Below are 20,744 nucleotides of genomic sequence, written 5' to 3'. Positions count from 1 at the left end.
GCGACGCCGCCACGACCTACGACCTCCGGGTCCCCCTCTTCCATCGCGGCGGGACCCGCCGGGGACGCCCCCGGCCATCCTACGTTCGGGTGCCGGCAGACCGGCCCGTGCCCTTCTCGTCTCTCTCTCCCTCTCTCTCTCGCCTTCGCCCTGGCGGCGCGGGAGCCGGCTTGCCTCTTGCCTCTCTCTCGCCTTCTCCGGCTTTTTTTCGCTGCTCGCCTGCAAAACCGCCTTAGCCCAGGACAGAGCTGCGGGATGAGGAGCGACGGACAAACCGAAGCGACCGGACCGATCGAACGAACCGATGCCCGAGAAAGCCGCCGCCGCCGCCGCCGATCCCCTCTCTAGGCGGCCGGCCGGTCAACCCTGCTCGCGAGCGCCCGCTCACCGCCACTACCGGAGCCGAGTCCTCACTCGCTCCTACAGACGAACATATAAGGCATCCGAAAAAAACGTTCTAGTCCCATAGGCGCCGACTACCGGCAGCGGCTCCGACGGCAGCCGAGGTTTACCTCGACGTAACTGGAGGTACAAAATTACAGCGACGCCTCTGGCAGCTCCGGAGCTGTAGCGCCCCCCCCCCACAGCCAGAGCGGCCAAGACAATCCGAAACGGGGTAGACCTGGACGCGGATCGCAAGCCGCCCCGGCAGCGACCTCTAGCCGCCGCCGCGGAGAGCGCGAGACGGTAGCACCCGGGTAGACCGTTCCGCCGTTTCCGAGACGCCCCGGCAGCGACCCCTAGCCGCCGCCGCCGCGGAGAGACCGAGCCGGACGGTGCCCGCCGGGACCAGGTAGACCGTTCCGCCGTGCCCCAGCCGCCCCGGCAGCGACCCCTAGCCGCCGCCGCGGAGCGACCGAGCCGGACGGGGACCGCCGGAGCCGGGTAGACCGTGCCGCCGTTTCCGAGCCGCCCCGGCAGCGACCCCTAGCCGCCGCCGCCGCGGAGAGACCGAGCCGGACGAAACCTGCCGGGGCAAGGTAGACCGTCCCGCCGTTTCCGAGACGCCCCGGCAGCGACCCCTAGCCTCCTCCGCGGAGCGACCGAGTCGGACGGGGCCCGCCGGAGCCGGGTAGACCGTCCCGCCGTTTCCCAGCCGCCCCGGCAGCGACCTCTAGCCGCCGCCGCGGAGCGACCGAGCCGGACGCAGCCTGCCGGGGCCGGGTAGACCGTTCCGCCGTTTCCGAGCCGACACGGCAGCGACCTCTAGCCGCCGCCGCGGAGCGACCGAGCCGGACGAAGCCTGCCGGGGCAAGGTAGACCGTTCCGCCGTTTCCGAGCCGACACGGCAGCGACCTCTAGCCGCCGCCGCGGAGCGACCGAGCCGGACGAAGCCTGCCGGGGCAAGGTAGACCGTCCCGCCGTTTCCGAGACGCGCCGGCAGCGACCCCTAGCCTCCTCCGCGGAGCGGCCGAGGCGGACGGGGCCCGCCGGACCCGGGTAGACCGTTCCGCCGTGCCCCAGCCACCCCGGCAGCGACCCCTAGCAGCCGCCACGGCAGCGACCGAGGCGGACGGGGCCCGCCGGAGCCGGGTAGACCGTTCCGCCGTGCCCCAGCCGCCACGGCAGCGACCTCCAGCCACCTCCGCGAAGCGACCGAGTCGGACGGGGCCGGGACCACCGGTCCGGCGAGCCCGAGCCGCTCCTGCCACGGTCCCCAGCCGCCGCCGCCGAACGACCGTGTCGCTCGGCGCCCGCAGGGGCCGGGCCGACCGGTCCGGCGACCGGGAGCGGCTCCCGCAGCAACCTCCAGCCGCCGCCGCGAAGCGACCAAGTCCGTCCTGGCCGGGTAGACGTGGCCGGCGTACCCGACATTTACGCGGCAGCGACCTCTAGCGGCCACAACAGGTGAAGCGGCTCGGAACCCTCCGGGGCCGGGTAGACCGTTCCGCCGTGACCCAGCCGCCCCGGCAGCGACCTCTAGCCGCCGCCGCGGAGCGACCGAGCCGGACGAAGCCTGCCGGAGCCCGGTAGACCGTCCCGCCGCTTCCGAGACGCCCCGGCAGCGACCCCTAGACGCCGCCGCGGAGCGACCGAGCCGGACGCAGCCTGCCGGGGCCCGGTAGACCGTTCCGCCGTGCCCCAGCCGCCCCAGCAGCGACCCCTAGCCGCCGCCGCGGAGCGACCGAGCCGGACGAAGCCTGCCGGAGCCCGGTAGACCGTCCCGCCGCTTCCGAGACGCCCCGGCAGCGACCCCTAGACGCCGCCGCGGAGAGACCGAGCCGGACGGGGACCGCCGGAGCCGGGTAGACCGTCCCGCCGTTTCCGAGCCGCCCCGGCAGCGACCCCTAGCCTCCTCCGCGGAGCGACCGAGGCGGACGAAACCTGCCGGACCCGGGTAGACCGTCCCGCCGTGCCCCAGCCGCCCCGGCAGCGACCTCTAGCCGCCGCCGCGAAGCGACCGAGCCGGACGCAGCCTGCCGGGGCCCGGTAGACCGTTCTGCCGTTTCCGAGTCGACACGGCAGCGACCTCTAGCCGCCGCCGCGGAGCGACCGAGCCGGACGCAGCCTGCCGGGGCCGGGTAGACCGTTCCGCCTTTACCGAGACGCCCGGGCAGCGACCTCTCGCCGCCGCCGCGGAGCGACCGAGCCGGACGGAGCCAGCCGGAGCCGAGTAGACCGTTCCGCCGTGCCCCAGCCGCCCCGGTAGCGACCTCTAGCCGCCGCCGCGGAGCGACGGAGCCGGACGGGGCCTGCCGGGGCCCGGTAGACCTTTCCGTTGTTTCCGAGACGCCCCGGCAGCGACCTCTAGCCACCGCCGCCAAGCGACCGAGCCGTGCGCAGCCTGCCGGGACCGGGTAGACCGTTCCGTTTTTTCCGAGACGCCACGGCAGCGACCTCCAGCCACCTCCGCGAAGCGACCGAGTCGGACGGGGCCGGGCCGACCGATCCGGCGAACGTGAGACGCTCTTACACGAGGCTCCACCCACTGCCGCGGAACGACCGTGTGGGCCCGGCCCTGTCGGGGCCGGCCAACCAGGGCGGCGAACCCGAGCCGGTCCGGCAGCAGCCTCCAGTAGTGGCCGTGGTGGGACCGTGGCTCCCGCAGTGACCTCCAGCCGCAGCTGCGTTGAGACCGAGTACTGTCGTGGCCCGCAGTGGCCGGGCCGACCTGTCCGGCGTGCCCGAGCCGGTCCTGCCACGATCTCCAGCCACGGCTGCAGTTATACTGAGTCCTGCCGGGGCCCTCAGTGGTCTGGCCGACCGGTCCGGCGAGCCTGAGCTGCTCCTACCGCGGTCTCCAGCCGCGGTTGCAGTGAGACTGAGGCCTGTCGGGGCCTGCAGGGCCGGGCTGGCCGGTTCGGCGAGCCCGAGCCGCCCTGGCAGCGACCTCCAGATGTCTCCGTGGAGCGACCGAGATGGACGGAGCCTGCCGGGGCCGGGTAGACCTTTCCGGCTTTCCCACGCCGCTCCAGTCAGCGACCTCTAGCCACCGCCGCGGATCGGCCTAGTAGATCGTCGTCGGGTAGACCTTGCAGGTGTACACGAGACATCTGGTCTGCAACCTCCAGCTGATGCCGTCGAGCGGCCGAGTTGGTCGGATCCGGGCAGACCATGCCGGCATACCTGAGCCGCCCCAGCAGCGACCTCCAGCTGATGCCACGTGGCAACTGAGTCCTGTCTGAGCCCACCAGGGCCGGGTCAGTCGATCCGGCGAACCCAAGCCGCTCCTGCAGCAGGTGCAGGAGGGAGATTGCTTTCTGAACGCCAGGGTGCAATCCATCTGCCCCACGGACTTGTGAACATCTAGCTTTCAGTGCAGGTCCAAAACCATCTCATCATGAATCATGCAATACCTATTCTGTTCCCTATCCCTATCTATCAGCATAGGGGGTTGTGTTCTCAGGGAGTAACAAGTCTTACTTTTAAAGGTTGAGGCAAAGAAGGCATTAAGCACCTCAGCCTTATTTTGTTTTGCTTCCCTTCGTTGGCTCCTTCACCAGCTCTGTCAGGAAGTTATCTCCCTCACACTCTAGGAACCTCTGGGACTGTTCCCTATCTGCTGTATTACAAATCTAGCAGATGTCTGGGAACTTGAGGTCTCCCACAAAAACAAGTGGGAGAGACCATGAGGCCTCATCCAACTGTCCATGAAGTGTCTTGTCCTCCTCTTCATCCTGGTTGGGTGGCCTGTAGCAGACTCTCACAATAATATCAGTCTTATTGGTCTTTGCTTTTATTCTGATCCATAAGCTCTCAACCCTATCATCGCCATCATTAATTTCTATACATTCACATTTTTTCTTAACATAGAGGGCTACACCACTGTCTTTCCTGTCTTGCCTGTCTCTTTTGAACAGTCAGTAGCCATCCATCACAGCACTCCAGCTGTGTGAGTCATTCCATCACGTTTCTGTGATGGCAACCATATCATAGCTTTCTGACTGCTCAATGACCTCCAGCTCCTCCTGTTTATTACCCATGCTGTGTGCATTGCTATAAAGGCACCTGAGCTGGGCCTCCTTTGGAGTGGCAGTAGCCCTAATACACTGATGACCATACTCATGTGTTTCCACAGTCACCAACCTCACTCCAACCCTCCTGTTCTTCCTACAGCAGGGTGAGTTATCCTCCTCCTTCACCAAGACGCAAGACTGTGGGATCTTACTAGCACATCCCTCTCCTACAAGCACCGGGATGTTACATACAGGCTCCGTTCTAGTGACCCCAGTTACACCCCCACCCCCCTTCGTACCTAGTTTAAAGCTCTATCAATGAACCTTCCCAGCTCGTGTCTTAAGACCCCTTTCCACAGGTGGGAGAAGCTACTCCTATCGGTTGCCAGCAGGCCTGGTCTCATGCAAACAGAGCAGAGGTCAAAAAACCCAAACCCCTGCCAGGCGCACCAGGCTTGGAGACAGGTATTAATCTGTTGGCCCATCATATTTAGTCCCTCATCATTCCCTATAACTGGAGGGATAGAAGAGAACACAACTTGTGCTCCTGAACCCTTTACCTGTGGCCCCAAGGCTCTGAAGTCCTTTTTCATAGTCTTTAGGGAAGTTCTTCCTGTGTCATCACTGCCTACCTGAAACAACAATAGGGGATAGTAACCTGAGAGCCAAACTAGGGAAGGAAGTTTCTTCCTTACATCTTTAACCCGGGCTCCCAGGAGGCAACAGAAGGACCCTGCGTAGACGGTCTGTTCTACATATTGGCCCTTCTGCTTCCTTCAGCAGAGAGTCACCAATGACAATGACCCATCATTTTTTCTTTGACAATGAGGTTTTAATACTAAGTGAGCTCTGGACTTTGGTAGCACCACCAACTGGGGAGAACCATCATCACCACCACTGTCCAGTTGTCCCTGCAGAGTACTGTACCTGTTCCATAAAAGACAGCTGGGGAGGCAGGGGAATCTGTGGGAGGGCGCGCCTGCATCTCTGAGCAGGGACCTTTTGCCACTGCCCTACACTCCCCGATTCTTCACCATAGTTGCTAGGGGGAGGAGAGGACAGGGGTCACTGCAGCAGGAACATTGTCTGCCTGCCAGTTCTCCTTTGTCATCTGTTTGCAAGGCAGCATGGGGTGATGTGCTCCATGTGGAGCCTCAGCTGGCTGCCAAGATCTCGGGCCCATAGGGTTTGGCACCACCAATCAATCTCCCCCTCACATTCCTTTATGCTCCTCAGCCTCTCCACCTCCTCCTTCAGGTCAACCACAAGGCTGGGCAAGTCATTTACCTGCTCGCATCTTACACAAGTGCTGAAGTAGATAAGTTTTGAAGGGATTAGTGTGCTCGGCACTGTGAGAAAAGACCCAGAGTCACTGCTGGCAAGCAGACATCAGCCAGGAGGGGTTACAACAGCTCCTGCAAACTGCCCTTGTGTTGTTGCATTGCATGGTGTCACCAGCTCCAGCAACCTGATGACTCCCTGGTTATTTATTTACCTTTTTACTCTTTTCTGTTTAACTCCCATAAAACATTTTGAAGCCTTGGGCACTGAGCAGTGTGGAAAGATTAGAACAAAAAGCCCAAGGGGAATGTTAAATAAATTGTCCCTGCATAATTTTTGGAGATGTAAAAGTCACGCTGGGATCCAAAGGAAGCCAGTATGTTTTGGCCCAGTAGTATTCGGGCCCCTACTGCAGTTTCAGAAATTGGAATGGAAACAGAGTGGAGTTGTTGGACAGGCTGCTGTGCCAGAATCATGGGAATGCTATCATGTCCACTGTTTCTATTATTTAACCTCCACTTCCAGCCCCCAAACCAGTGGTGATCTCCATGCTTGAAGAAGGGGAAGACCCCTGGATCCCAGATGTTCATAGCCTAAAGGACAAGGCTGGAGACCTCAGCCCAGGTGATGTGGCGGGAGACAGGAGCAGGTTGGAGCTGGCAAAAGTCATCTCTGACTGGACAGTATTTTGGCACAATGTGTTATTTCTCGATTACCTCTGGAATCCAGCAGGTGATGGGATCACAAACATAAGGGAGTCAAAGAAGGCAGCCTGAATGAATCCACGTGTCTTCACAGAAGTAATGGTGGAAACTTCTAAAAGCTACTTTATTGCCCAAATCAGCTCATACTTATACAGAAATACAGGTACACACAGCAACTTATAATTGGTTAGCACACAGAAATCACACATCTTGCTCACTAGCTATTGGTACAGCATTAATCATCACACGGCCTTTTTTTCACTGTTCTTCACATTCCACTGTCTTGATCTCTTCCCAGGCTAGCTACTCCCTTATCTTAACTGAAGTCTCAGTTTTTCTTCCTGCTTTGACATCTTCAAGGTCTCAGCCTGGGTTGTGCACATAGCATTCAAGCTCACAAATTCTTGCTCCCTGAGCCACCCTTCTACAAGGGAGGATCTGCATAAGTGTGGTGTGGCTGAAAGGCAGTTGGGTGTACCTCAGTGGGAAAAATCAGAAGTGTCCTGGAACAAGGAGAGCACTTTGAGAAGGAACAGGGAAACCACCAGGGAGAGAGAGTGAGGAATTCCTTGGACTCCAGCACAGGTCAAAAGCAGTCTGAAGACACAAGGAGCAAGGAAATGTGCTAAGAGAAAAGGCAGAACCCAAGTGATAAGTGTGGGAAAAGCCTTAAAAGGATTTCCAGCTCTGTTAACTACAAGCATGTACACTCAGTGAAGAGATTGTGTTAAAAGCTTCAAAAGAAGATCCAAACTCACTGAGCATCAGTGCCTCCGCACGGGAGAGAGACCCTTTAAGTGTCTGGAGTGTCCAAAAAGCCTCGGAAGCAGTTCTGACCTCATTGGTCACAAGAGTGTCCACACAGGAGAGAGATAATATAAGTGCCCTGAGTGTGGGAAGGGCTTCCAAAGCAGTTTGGAGTTGAAGATCCACCAGCGTATCCACACAGGAGGTTGAGCCTCCAAGCGCTCAGAATGTGGGAAGAGTTTTACAGGCTCTTCCAACCTCATCCACCACAAGCGCAACCACACAGGAGAGAGACCCTTTAAGTGCCCTGTGTGCGGGAAAGATTTCACAGTGAGTTCCAACCTTGTCTGCCACCAGCACATCCACTCAGGAGAGAGACTCTTTAAGTGCCCTGAGTGTGGGAAGGCCTTTACAAGCAGTTCTAAGCTCAGCTCCCATAAGTACATCTACAAAGGCAAAAGAACAAAGATGTGCCCCGAGTCTGCAAGAATCTTCAAAAGCAGTTCCTGCCTCATTACCGACCTACACATCCTCACAGGAGACAGAGCCTGGAGTGCCCCAAATGTGGAAAGAGCTTCATCCAGAGTCCAATCCTGGTCACCACCTGTAGCTTTGTGTGGTGACAAACCTTACAAATCCCTTGAGCAGAAGAAGGGCTGCATAGCAAACTCATCTTAAAGACACTCTGAAGAGCATACTCCTTGCTCTGACAGTTGGCACAATGGTTTAATGGGGTGCAGCCAGTAGAGACCACTCAGTGTAAAGAAGATGTGTTCCAGTGTGTTAAATGGCAGATAGCTGTGTGAGCCCAGCAGGGAATGGTGCCTGTGTGGCTGAAAGCAGGGAAATACAAACCCCGTCCATGTTTGGGTACCTGACCTTGGCTGCAGGACAGATCCAACATCTCTTGTTCGCTTCCTTATTCTGGTTATCACTGATGAAAACCGACTTGCACTTGCCTGACTTCTCCTGTTCACCACTCCATTACCTTTAGGAGAATTGGAGCTAAGTAGCATTTTACCTCTGTCACCCAGCCAAGTCAGAGCAGATATAACACAGAGATGTGAATGTCCCTCAATGAAATACTAAGCCAGCCCATTTTTGTCTCCTGATCAGCATACCTGAGAGTTTTCCCATGGATTGGGTGGTCTGTAGCTCCCTTCTTGGCCTTAGGTCTGTTCTTGGTGTTTGCGGCCAAAGTAAATCCAGTCCCCCCTTCGTCTCTGATGAGGGAATTATGCATATTCTTTTTCTGCTGGAGATGGAGTGTTGAGTGGACATGCAAAGGAGAGCCTAGAGCAGCATGTGGCACAGCCACCAGAAACCCTTGGTGTGTGGGCATGTGGATCAGAAAGACGTTGCTGCCTCTGAGAAGGGCTTTGGCCATGGCTCAAACCTTGTGAGGTACTGAGCGTGGGGAAAAGTCATACATGTACCTGTACCAATGAGCCCACATGACAAGAAGCCTTACAGATGCCTCAAGTGTGAGAAGGGCTATGTGCAGAGCCCACACCTCCTCACCTGCAACAGATGGCAGTCAGGGAAGAAGTACTACAAATGTTCTGACTGTGGGAAGAACTCCAACCACAGCTGCAACCTAATCAAGCACCAGAGGATCCACTCAGGACAGAGATCTTAGGAATGCCTGCACTGCAAGCAGAGCCTCATCCAGAGCTCCACCCTCATCAAACATTGGTTAATCCATATGAGAGGTAGGCCCTGCAAGTGTCTCTCCTGTAGGAGGAGTTTCTTCAGGGGCTGGCACTTCCTTTCTCATGAAAAAATCCCTCATTGTGGAGACCTGGAAGATGCTGGAGTCCCCTGTGGTGAGGGAGACCCAAATGCTTCTCACAACACTGGAAGGGTTAGGAAAAGAAATGGTATCACTATCACCCTCTGCATAAGGGACATACACCCAGGAGCTGCAGGTGTCCTTTCCCTGTTAACAGAAGATCTCTCCCCACGTGCAGTTTTCTTTTCTGCTCTTCCTGCAAGCAGCTCTTTGAAACTGTTTCTGAAGGAAGAGCAGCTGCATAGTTCTTTTCTGTGTGCATACATTTCTGACAGTAATTTCAGAGTCCACTGATGAATCAGATATGTGGGTCGAAAGAGCAGCTGAGTGTCTCTTGGAGGTTTTCTGAAAATCACCTGCAAGCAGAAGAGGATGTCCTACCTGCAAGCTTTCACAGAACAACCCAGCCAATCCATTCACAGATTGAATGGATCCATCCTCAGACCTCAGAGAAGTCATGTTTAAGAGACCAGCCTTGAAAGTTAAGTTAGGTTTGCTCTGCTCCTCATACACCTGATCACTAGGTTCCTTGTGTGGCAAATGGCCTTTCTGTGGGGTGTAAAAGGGGAAACGGAAGGGGGAGCTTTTGTTTTCACTGGGGTCTGACCCTATTTTCTTAAATGAAAGGACAAAGCCTTGTAGAAGGGCAGGGAAAGGTGCAAGAAGGTCTGACTCCAGGTCACTGCATGCTTCAGGGTGAAGGCATGTTTGGCACACAGCCCCATCTCCCTTCCTAACATGCATTAACACAGGAAGGTGTACAGGGTAGGTTTTGTCACTCAGGTAGTTCAACCAGCAGTTGTATGCACTCCGCAGAAATTTATGTGCTCTGTGTAATATGTGAGCTCTATACACCCTGGAGCTGATGAAGAGCTCCCCAGCAAACATACAGCAATCCAGATCTCCATCTGTGTGCTTGTTATGTTTTTTTTGTTGTTGTTGTTGTTGTTTTTTGTTTTCTGTTTTTGACTTGGCATCTGAAGTTGGAGGCACTGTGTGCTAACAAGATACTTGGATCTGCTCCACTTGGAGTTGGGAACCCTGGAGCATGTTTCAGATGTTTATATAGCAATACATGCAGCATGAGGTGCAACTAAGAGGAGCTAGAAAGCTAGAAGCTTTATCTTGGCCCCAGAGCTACAACATCATCAGCATAAATGAGGTGTGGTAGGAAGGATTCTGTGTGTTGTATGGCTTTGAGCTCTCCAGGATGGATAGGCAGGACAGGTAAGATGGGATGGCGTTGCTGTATGTAGTGGTGGGCTGGGCTGAATGGAGCTCACAGTTGGTAGTGATATGGTTGAAAGCCTCTGAGTAAGGAATAAGGGACAAGGCAATAAAGTGGGGATCTATTATAAGCCACCCAGTCAGGACTATGACCCCAATTAATTATTCTTTAAGGAATTCTGGGATATTTCCAGAACAGCATCACCTGCCCTAAGCACTGGAGTCCATCACTGCTGGTCACTTTTTAAAAGCCATCTTTTAAGAGCACAGGAACAGGCAATTTCAGACTGCTGCAAGTCAGTAAGAGAGACAGAAGTCTGACTCATCTGAGCAGACCTTTTCCTTCTCGAGTGGAAATGAAAGACACTGGGAGCCAGATCAGTCAAACTGACTGAAATGCTGTCTACCATGCTAGGGAGATAATTTATATTGCCAAAGCTCTGTTAAAGTTGAAGCTAGCTAGTAACGTGGGGGACAATGGAAGGGCTTATTCATGTTACCAACAAAAAGGAGGTCCATGGATAACATTGCTTCATTACTTGATAAGGCTGATCACGTTGGTCATTGTTGTCAGTACAGGTTAGTGCTGATCTGCTGGAGAGAAGCTTTGAGGAGAAGGACCTGGGTGACCTGGTGGTCAACAGATTGCCCATAAGCCAGCAGTGTGCCTTTGTAGCCAAGAAGGTCAATGGTATCCTGGGGTGCATTAAAAAGAGTGTGGCTGGCAGACTGTGAAAGGTGATCCTCCCCCTCTACTCTGCCCTGATCAGTCTGCACTGGGAGCTCTGTGTCCAGTTCTGGTCTCCTCAGCACAAGACAGACACTGGCAAGAGTCTGGCAGAGGGCCACCAAGATTATCAGTGTAGGTAGCAGCTCCCTTACAAGGAAAGGCTGAGAGACCTGGGACTGTTCATCCTGGGGGAAAAAAAAGGGCAGAGAGGGAATCTTATAAATGCTTGTCAATATCTAAACCTGCCATGACACTGCAGGTTGTACTCAACTGCACCACAAAAAGGGCATCCACATTTTGTTGTGCCAGCAGAACTTGTCCACAGGAACTCAGGCTGGCTGTTGAAGTGCTTGGCTTTAGGAAGCTAGCTTAGGACTGTTTTAGGTGTATGTCCCAAAAAACCTCACCCCCTCTGACATGCTGCTGAGGAATTCCACTCAGCTTCATTATGGAACAGGAAAAATGCTGCATGGTCAGCGCATTCAGCCACTCCACTTCAGAACCCATGTTCCCTCTTCATCCCTGCTTCCTCCTGGCCCACTCATGCCCGTCACAGTTGCAGTTCCACTGGCACAGGGATCCTGAGCTCCAGAGGCTGGAGAGCTGTACATGGGGCCTGGACTATGGGACACTGGGAGGCCCATCGCCACACCCACACTGTGGCTGTGAGCTCACTAACAGGGGTAAACCTCCTTGGACTTTCCTTTCCTAGTTTATGTACCCGTAGAAGCCTTTCTCATTCTTCTTTCACTCTTGCCAAGACCAGTTCCAGTTGAGCCTTGCCCTTCTTGATGCCATACCTACACAGCCCAGCAGCATCCCTATGTTCCCCCCAGAGTACTTGTCCCTGCTCCCACTGCCTACTGTTTTCTTCCTGTTGTCCAGTTTGACCACCACATCCTGGTTCAGCCATGCTGGTCTCTTGACTTTCTTTCCTGACTTCCTTCATCCAGAAATGGAGAGCACTAGTGCCTGAAGAAAAGCTTCCTTAAAGATCTGACAACTCTGCTCCACTTCCTTGTCCTTGAGGACACTTTTGAAGGGGGTCCTGTTGACTAGGTCCCTGAAGAGCTCAGGGTTGGCTTTCCTAAAATTTAGCATCCTGATTTTACATTTTGTCCCGTATTTCTCAGGAATATGAACTCCACCATTGCAGGTGGAGTCACGACAGGCCAGGCAGCCTCCAGTCCAGATGTCACCAACAAGTCCACGTGCATTGGTGAGTCAGAGGTGCAGCACTGCATCTCCCTGGTGGGGCTCTGTTACTTGGCTGAGGAAATTAACCTCAGTGCATTTCAGGAGCCTCCTGGATTGCCTACAGCTCGCCATGCTACTATTCCAGCAGATGTCAGGGTGGTTGAAATCACCCAGCAGGACAAGAGCCTGTGATAGTAACACTGCTTGTAGCTTTAGGAAGAAGCATTCATCAACAGGCTCTGTTCGATGATGCAGCAGTAGTAGGCACCAACAAGTCTCCTTTTGTCTTTTTCTCCAAATTTGTCGGACCAAAAGCATTAGGCTGAGGTACTTAATGCCTTCTTTGCCCCAGTCTTTAATAGTAAGATTAGTTACTCCCTGGGCACACAGCCCCTTGAATTGGTAGATAGGGGTGGGGAACAGAATAATCTACGCATAAACCGTGATGAGATGGTTTTGGACATGCTCTGAAAGCTGGTCGCTCACAAGTCCATGGGACCAGATGGACTGTACCCTGGAGTGCTGAGGGAGTTGGTGGATGTGGCTGCCAAGCTGCTCTCCATCATCCTACAACAGTCCTGGCTAAGAAGGAATGTCCCAGTGGACTGGAAGGCGGGAAATGGGATGCTCATCTTCAAGAAGGTCTGGAAAGGTGATCCAGGCCTAATTTATACAGAGCTGTCAGTCTGGCTTTGTTGCCAGGGAAGATCATGGGACAGATGATCTTGGAGTCATAAGGGATCAATTAAAGGTCAACCAGGGGATCAGGCTCAGTCAGCACAGGTTTATGAATGGTAGATCCTGTCTGACAAACCTGATTTTGTTCTATGACAAGGTGACCCACTTAGTGGACAAAGGTAAGGCTGGTGATGGGGTCTACTGGGACTTCAGGAAAGCTTTTGGCACTGTCCCCCCCACAACACTCTCGTGGAGAAGCTGGTTGACCACAGTTTGGATGGGTGTATATTCTGCTGGGTGAAATGGTGGCTGGCTGGGCCCAAAGAGTTGGCAATGGAGTTAAAGTGGGTTGGTGGCTGCTCATGAGCAGTGTGCACCAGGACTCAGTCCTCGGGGCTGCTTCTATTTAATGTCTTCATGAACAATCTTGAGGGGGTTGAGTGCACCCTCAGTAAGTTTGCAGGTGACTCCAATGGGGGAGGGAGTGTTGATCTGCTGGAGAGGAAGAAATAGGGTCAAGTGTTGGGTCCTGCGTTTTGGTCACAACAGTCTTGGGGGAGGAGTGGCTGGAAAGCTGTCTCATGGAAGGGGACTGTGGTGTACTGGTTGACTGTGGGCCAAATATGAGCCAGCAGTGTGGCCGAGAAGGCCAGTGGCATCCTGGCTTGGATCAGGAACGGTGTGATGAGCAGGACGAGGGAAGTCATCCTGACCCTGTACTTGGCATTGAATGCTCATTGCGCAGGGCCCAGCAGCACCCACTTCTCCCTGCTGAAATGCACAGCCACATCCTGCAAGAAGCTGTTTGCTGGTATCACTCGAAGCCCAGGGAAGGAGCTCGTGGGGAAGGTGAACTCTGGTGCCGGTGGCTTCTCTATCCCAGCATGTGAATTGGCAACCCTCTTTCCCTGTGTGTTCACATCCCTCACCCCATGGCTGCTTCTGCCTGCATCCCCATGCCCCTACGTGCGATGGATGTACTGTGGTCATTTGTTGCTCTCCTGGAGGTCATGTGAAATCATCCTGCTATGGATTATTTTGTGTCCTGAAGAGTATGGGGTTACTGTTTACAGTGAAGGGTCTTTTGGGCAGTTGTGTGTCTTAGAGTGTTTTAACACATCTGGACAGTAGGGTGGTGGTCTGTTTCTTTGATGTTTGTATTGCAAGTACACATCTGACTTTTGTGTAAGTGTGGTTGTGCTTTCCTTCCCTGTGTTTGCTGTGGTTGGATTACAGGTATGAAAACCAGGACTAGACATCAGGTATGTGACTCTTTTACTCAATCTGCTGTTACAAGTTAGTGTAGTTCGTCTATTTGTGAGTGGAAGCCTTCCTGTAGGTCTGGATCAGATGATCGCTGGTGAAAGGCAGAAGACTCATGGGAGCGTGCTGAGGCAAGAAAGGGCAGGGGAGGTGTGAGGGGGTGTAGCTGTTTCTGTCCAAGTCCAGCCCTCCCTAGTCCTTTTCAGGGCATTGCCTGGGGGTAAAAGCCACCTGGCACTCTGACTGGGAACACTGGTCTTACTAGATTTTCTTCCCAGCACAGCCAGCATGCTCTCCACACTTGCTTTCTTCCTTTGAATGTCCTTCTTTGTCCTGGCCTTGAACATTAGGCCTAGCCCACAAAGACTGTGAGCAACAGTATTGATGGTGTTCTAGTGAAAGCAGATTAATGGTCACAAACGCATCTTGGCCTGGGGGGGTCAAAAGAACTGCTGTCAGACGTAACAGCTAGGGGGCAACTGTGAGTGCACTCAGACAAAATCTGGCACTCATCCTACCTCAAAGATGCCGGACAGCCCAACTGCCCCTCGAGCTCTCCTGCACGACAGCAGGTTCATTGACAGGATTTCCCTTGAGTGTGGCTGTCTCTTGAGTTCACACCTGGAGAAAGAGCCCTCACACCTTGATGTTGAGATACCTTGCCAATACTGATCCTTGCTAAGCAGTTAAAGGTTCATGTGCAGCTTTTTCATGAGGTTTTATCTTAGATTGCTTTTGCACATGACCCCTTTGACATAAAGGCTTGATGAAGTCTGAGGCCAGCAGTGGGTCCCACTGCACCGGGGCTCCTTACCTCTGTGGTTCAAGGAGCTCACAACCACTGTGAGACTTTTGAGGCAACAGGAGGACCTGTGTGTGTGTGTGTCTGACAGTGCCCTCTAGACAGCAAATGGTCAAGTGTATCGAGCCACCGTCAGGCCTGTTAAGTCACTACAACTTATGCCTATTGTAACAATGTGGGTATCCCTGATTGTCCTGTAGGAATGTGGAGTGTGGTTGGACCCATGTGGACCTGTTGGTGAATTCTATGGGATGGCAAGGGGGGACACTGGCTGATGCACAGGGCTGGGAGTGAACTTCAGCTCTGGATTCTTGCATGAATGAGACCATGCCTAGGGTCTTCCAAAGCTCTTCTTCCAAGGGTGATAAAGACAAACTGCAGCACTGGCTGAAGTAGGTGATCCATCATGCTGCTGTCTGTTTGGTGTACCGTGCCTTAGGGAGGTGGGTCAGATGTTTTACCTGCTTCTGAATTGGAGAAATTGCCTTAAGTGAGACTTCAGCGGTGTGGGTTATTGGCACTACCACCTTTAATGCAGAGTAGGCAGCCAGATAACTTTTTCATGCTACGCTTCTCTTCTGCTCCGTGTCAGAACTGAGACCAGAACACAACTGGGTTTAAATGGAGTTCTGCCTCAGCCACAGGCCCTAGCCAAACCCATTCTCAGTTACGTGTGTTTCTAGTTCAGCTGGAAGGGTGGGTTTGAGTGTACCCAGCACCTGGGCCTGTTGAGAAGGTAGTTCTGTCTTGCTGGAAGACGTTGTTTCATTCCTCCAGCCATGTTTTTGGCCTTTGTGAGTTGGTGAAAGGCCACAGCAGCTGTGGTATGCAGGTGTAAGAGTAATGCCAGTATTGCGTGGACCCGGAAGTTCTTGCACCTGCCTTGGTGCAGTAGGGATGCAGAACACCTGAACCGTCTGTATTGCACTGTGTACTATTTGGGCTTTCCTGAGCAAGCTACAGGCAGGGCTTTCACTGTGACAAGCCTGGTGCTTGTTCCTTCTGGGGCTTTATAGCTCACCCTTCTCTTGTAGGTAGTAATCAATGAGTCTACTGCCTTTCCTAATGCTTCCGGTGAGATGGCAATAGGGGATCATTGGTGTAGTGGTATGTTATGGGGGTTATTCCACTCCGCTAGGTCCAAGTTAGGACAATATGGAGGTGAATGTATGTATCCTGCTGGCAGGACCTGAGATGTCCGCTGCCTGCAAAACCATCTCATGAGGAGTAATTCTGATGGGAGACAAAGCAAGAAGAGCTACAGGAAGATTGGGGGAGGAGGGTCCGAAGGTTACCCATGGGAGCCTCTTTGCCAATGGCACTGCTTGCACTACTTAAACCCAAGCTCTTTAAGGAAGCGTTTGTCCCTTGACTGCACGAATGTGACCATTGTGGGAACCACGACACGGGGAATCAGTCACGCTCACCTTTTTTGGTCTGTGGTTGTTGGGAATGAGGTCAAGGTGAAGGGTGGTACCTGCAGCCCTGATGGTGTGGGAGAGCAGGAGGGAGTGCACAAGGATGAAGAGGAATGAGGCAGAAAGGAAAATGATGCCCATGGGGGGAGAAGCTGGGGTCCTTCTGCACAGCAAAGAATGGCCTTACAGCATTAGGCATCTCCAGGAGCAGGTTTTCATTGACCTAAGGCTGAATAAGCATCGCAGAAGTGCTAGACATGCTCTGTGAATGATCAGAGCTTGTCAGAGGGACTTTAACTGGGGATGTGTCAGCTACCCACTCATGGTACCTATGAGACACTGGAAACGCAGGAGGTGAGTGGTTTCAACAGCCCTCAGCCCAGCATGGATGCTGGAAGGTGGTCTGGCCTCCATCTGCCTAGAGGGGATCCCTGATGGTTAAGTGGCAGTCCCAGGAGGAGTGCTTGTACTCAGTGATGGTGGCCACTGTCACCCACAACTTGAACTCCATCTCAGCACAGGGGAAGAAACTGGCCCAAGGGGAAGGAGTACTGCAGAATGCAGGAGGGAAGTGGGCTAGCAGGCTGCATGCAGGTATGGGGGATCACCCTGCCTTCTAGGGGTTACTTGTTCACTGCAGGGCATGGGGCAGCACTCCCAGGCCCCAGGTACTCACCTATCCATCTCCCTTGTGTCCTTTGCGCCCAGGAATTGCTAGCTAAACTTCTGCCTCATCCTGCTGACCGAGCAGCACAGAAGCAGACATGGTTAGGGGTCAGTGGTGGGGGGAGTTTTGCTTAATGAAGTCGTCATGCCCGGAGGGGTGTAAGAGGTATGTAGATGAGGTGTGTGGGGACAGTTTAGTGGTGGACTTGTGTTACGTGATGCTGGAATGAGTCTTACAGCTGTTTACAAATCTGAATGACTCCGTTAATTCTCCAGTTCTGTGAGGGTATGGTTCTGTGATTCTATGTTTGTGTAGGTTAACAATTGTACCTGGTCTTTTCCCAACTGAATGGCTGTAAGGTTGTATGATCTGGTTCTGAACTCTCCCGCAGGACCATCAGAGCAGGTTTCCCAGGCCTGTGTGCTGCTGGCTTTTGAAGACCGTCAGGGAAGGGAGTCGGGAATCTCTCTACAACTCAGTGCTCTTATGCTTTCCTCACAGGAGTGCTCCCGGCCCTGAATCCCTGAGGGAACACCAGGGATGGATTCGGGTGATAGTGACCTGAAAACCACTCTGTAAAGAGCAGTGGAGCGCAGCGCATTACCTCTGGCCAGAGGTATGCCATGTAGTTGGTGACTGAGTGCTGCTGCTGCTGCACTTCAGGGCCAAGTGCTTGTGTTTTGAATGTGGAGGTGTTGCAAACTAAGTCAGCTTTCCTACCCACTCCATGCCCCTGGATGAAGCTATAACGTAGCACAAAGTGAGCACCCACCTTCCTCAAGTCCCAAGAGCTGCACTGAGCTCTTCCCCTACTCCCTCTGTTTCCATTTCTGTCATTGTCCTGGCAACATTTGTGCAGAGGGACTGAAGGGCCAACAACTGTCCAGACCCTTGGACAACTGATGCACTAGGAGTGCCTGGAATTTTAATTGATCCAGGCAGATCTCTAGGTGGTCATCTACTTCACCCATCACTTGGCTTCCACATCCTCTGTACTTCTGGTTTATCAGCTGTGACAGCACTTCTGTCAGAAGTGCTTGGCTTAGCCTGAACAGCTCAGTAGTGGAAGGAAGGAGGGTAGGGTGAGCTGGCAGACTTGAGGTCGTGGGCAAGGCTGCCTGGGGCAGAGCAAAGCAGATGAAACTGAAAGAAAAGAGACTGGAGGAGGTCATGCCTGAAGGGAAGGCACTTGTGGCCTTTGAGTGTCACCCTGCACCACGAGGATGTCATCACACAGAGCTGGAGGAGGGGAAACAGAGGCCAAGGGCTGTCTGGATCCTTGTCCCTCTTGTGCAGAATGGGACAGGAGGGGACTTTGGGATGGTGATGCAGTTCAGCAAACGGTTGACAGGGTGGAGCTCATCCGGCTTTACCATCCACCCTTTACGTCCATGTAGCTCCACTTACTTGCTGGAGAGAGGACACATTGGTGGGGTGGGGAAATGTAGTGTTAAAGAACTACCTCTGGAGAGACGCAGAGGGGAGCGTGAGTCTTAGAGTTGTACCAATCACAGAGTCTGTAACATAGAAGATCTCTAAGATCAGGCCCGGGTCAACCTGATCCAGCTGTAGATGATCCTGTTCACTGCAGGGGAGGTGGACTGGACGACATCTAAAAGTCTCTTCCAACTGTAAGGGTTTTATGATTTCAGGACTCAAAGATCATCCAGGACAACCACTGACCCATTATCACCACACCCACTAAAGCATGCCCCTCAGTGGCACATCTACATGCTTCTTGAGAACCTCGGGGGACTGAGACTCCACCACTTTCCAGGGCAGCCTGTCCTACCCCACTGATGGGCGCAGTTGTTGAGCACTAGCTGCCATAGGAACATCTTCTGTCTGTCATAAGGACAAAGCTATGTGGGTGTGCCTGTGGTGCTCCCTTTCTCAAGGCTTGGCCTGTCTGGACTTCCCAGCTGGGAAGACCATGGGAGTACGTTCTTACCTGCCTATCAGATGGAGAGGGAGGGATTGTTTCTCGTCAGCTCCTTACACAGGCAGCAGTTGGCTGTGATGTCCCACTTTGCCATCAGTTTGTAGCGCTCCCATGTTCTCTCTTGGGTGCTCTGCAAAATGGTGTGCTCCTTAGAACTTGGAAAGCCTCCTTGGAGCTCCTTCACAGTCCCAGCCATCTAGACTTCTTGGAACAGGAAGGCACTGCTCTACTCACCGAACATTGCCCCCTGGAGAGAAGGCAAGGATGAGCTTGGTTGCTCAGTGGTGCGTAGCCCATGCTTGGACCTCATCTCCCCCACCTCACCCTTGTACAGCTTACCTAGGAGGTCATGAGCCTGATGCACCAACACCACTGCATGTCTGCTGTTCCCTCCACGTAGCAGGGCTGCCCGTAATAGCTGTACAGCAGGCTGACAAGTGCTGCTAGTGACAGCTCCGTCGTGCTGTGCTTGTACCCCCTGTGGGCTGGATCTTGCTGAGTTCCATCTTGAGTTTTGGTGGAGCATCAGCTCCCAGTTGCTCAGGTGTGTCCCACATGAAACTGGCCACTGCATTCTCCATATTGCCTTCTGATGCCATCATTCACCGCTTCAGTGCTGCAGAGGTGCTTGCATGCGGGAGGCTTTGGGGACGCAATTCATTACAGCAAGGAGTTCCTAGGACAGCTAGGACTTCTCTCATGTGCTTCTCTGGGGATGAGAAGGTTCTACTGGAGCTTCCACCAGCAGGGAAACTGGATGCAGCACTATGGCTCCAGTGAGAGCTGAGTCATTACGTACAGTTTTTAGAACCAGAGGCAAGAGCGGCCATCCTTTTGGATGCAGACTTTTCAATACGGGTTGCTCCTGAGCTGTTGAGGGAGAAGTAAGAGCGTTTAGCTTAATGAGATTTATGCTGTTTGGTTCTGCTTAGTGTCATCTGTTCAGTTAGCAAAAGCCAACAGGTAGTATTCCACCTGGTGACTGGAACAGATCACCTAAGGTCAAGGATTTTGAATGTCTGGGATCATTTGAGGCCTAGCAGAGGTCTTTGCAGTAGTTCAACAGTTCCTAACCCTGGGACAATGTGTATACAAAGTGGTGGATTTTTGTTGCTCTGTCACAGTTGCTGTTTCATCGTCGGTGTGGAAACAGTTACTTCCCCACTGCATTCCTCCCAGCTCTCCCACATGTTTCTGTTCCAGACACTCACGCACAGCTGTGCACACCCTCATGGGTTTACAGGGCTTTGGGATTGCCATGAGCCACTGTTTGTCCCACTTTGGCGTCCTTGGCAGGTTGCGGACAGACCTCAGGGCTCTGGTTACAAGTTGAGTGGCAGAAGGACGTAAACATCCTAGCAAGCAGCACAGCTTACAGTTGCCTACTAATTCTAGCAGTTAGCAACACAGCTTGCTGCTGCACAGAACTTTTACCGCTGAGCACAGTTTTCTTACATGGAATGGAATCCTTAGCTCCCCTGAGTTCTTACTCACCTCGAGCCTCAGCAGTCCACCTGATGATCAGCAGGTGAGGCAGGAATTAGAACTTGGACTTTACCTCCAAGAATGTGGGTTGCTCATTCGATCCTTGAAGGAAGAAAGTGAAGATGAAGACAAAGGCATCCCTGGGCACTGAGGCACCACAGCACCTACAACCGGAGCCCCACTTAGGGTGTTTTGCTGCTGGATGTTACGGGTGAAATCTCAGTTCTGGTTTCACTTTCGGGTTGCACGCTGTATGCTCACCACAGGTTAAGCTTACGCATGCACTTTGATAATGCCGACGGGCAGAACCCGGCTCCGGGCCCCGTTGCTCGGCGCTGGGGCAGCTCCGGGGGGCCCCGCCGACTGCCGCTTCCCGCTCCGCCCCGAGGAACCGCGCTCCGTGCGCTGCGGCCG

This window comes from Gallus gallus, chromosome 16, assembly GCF_016699485.2.
Source record: "Gallus gallus isolate bGalGal1 chromosome 16, bGalGal1.mat.broiler.GRCg7b, whole genome shotgun sequence".
Taxonomy (NCBI): Eukaryota; Metazoa; Chordata; class Aves; order Galliformes; family Phasianidae; genus Gallus; species Gallus gallus.
Note: the sequence above shows the minus strand (reverse complement) of the source record.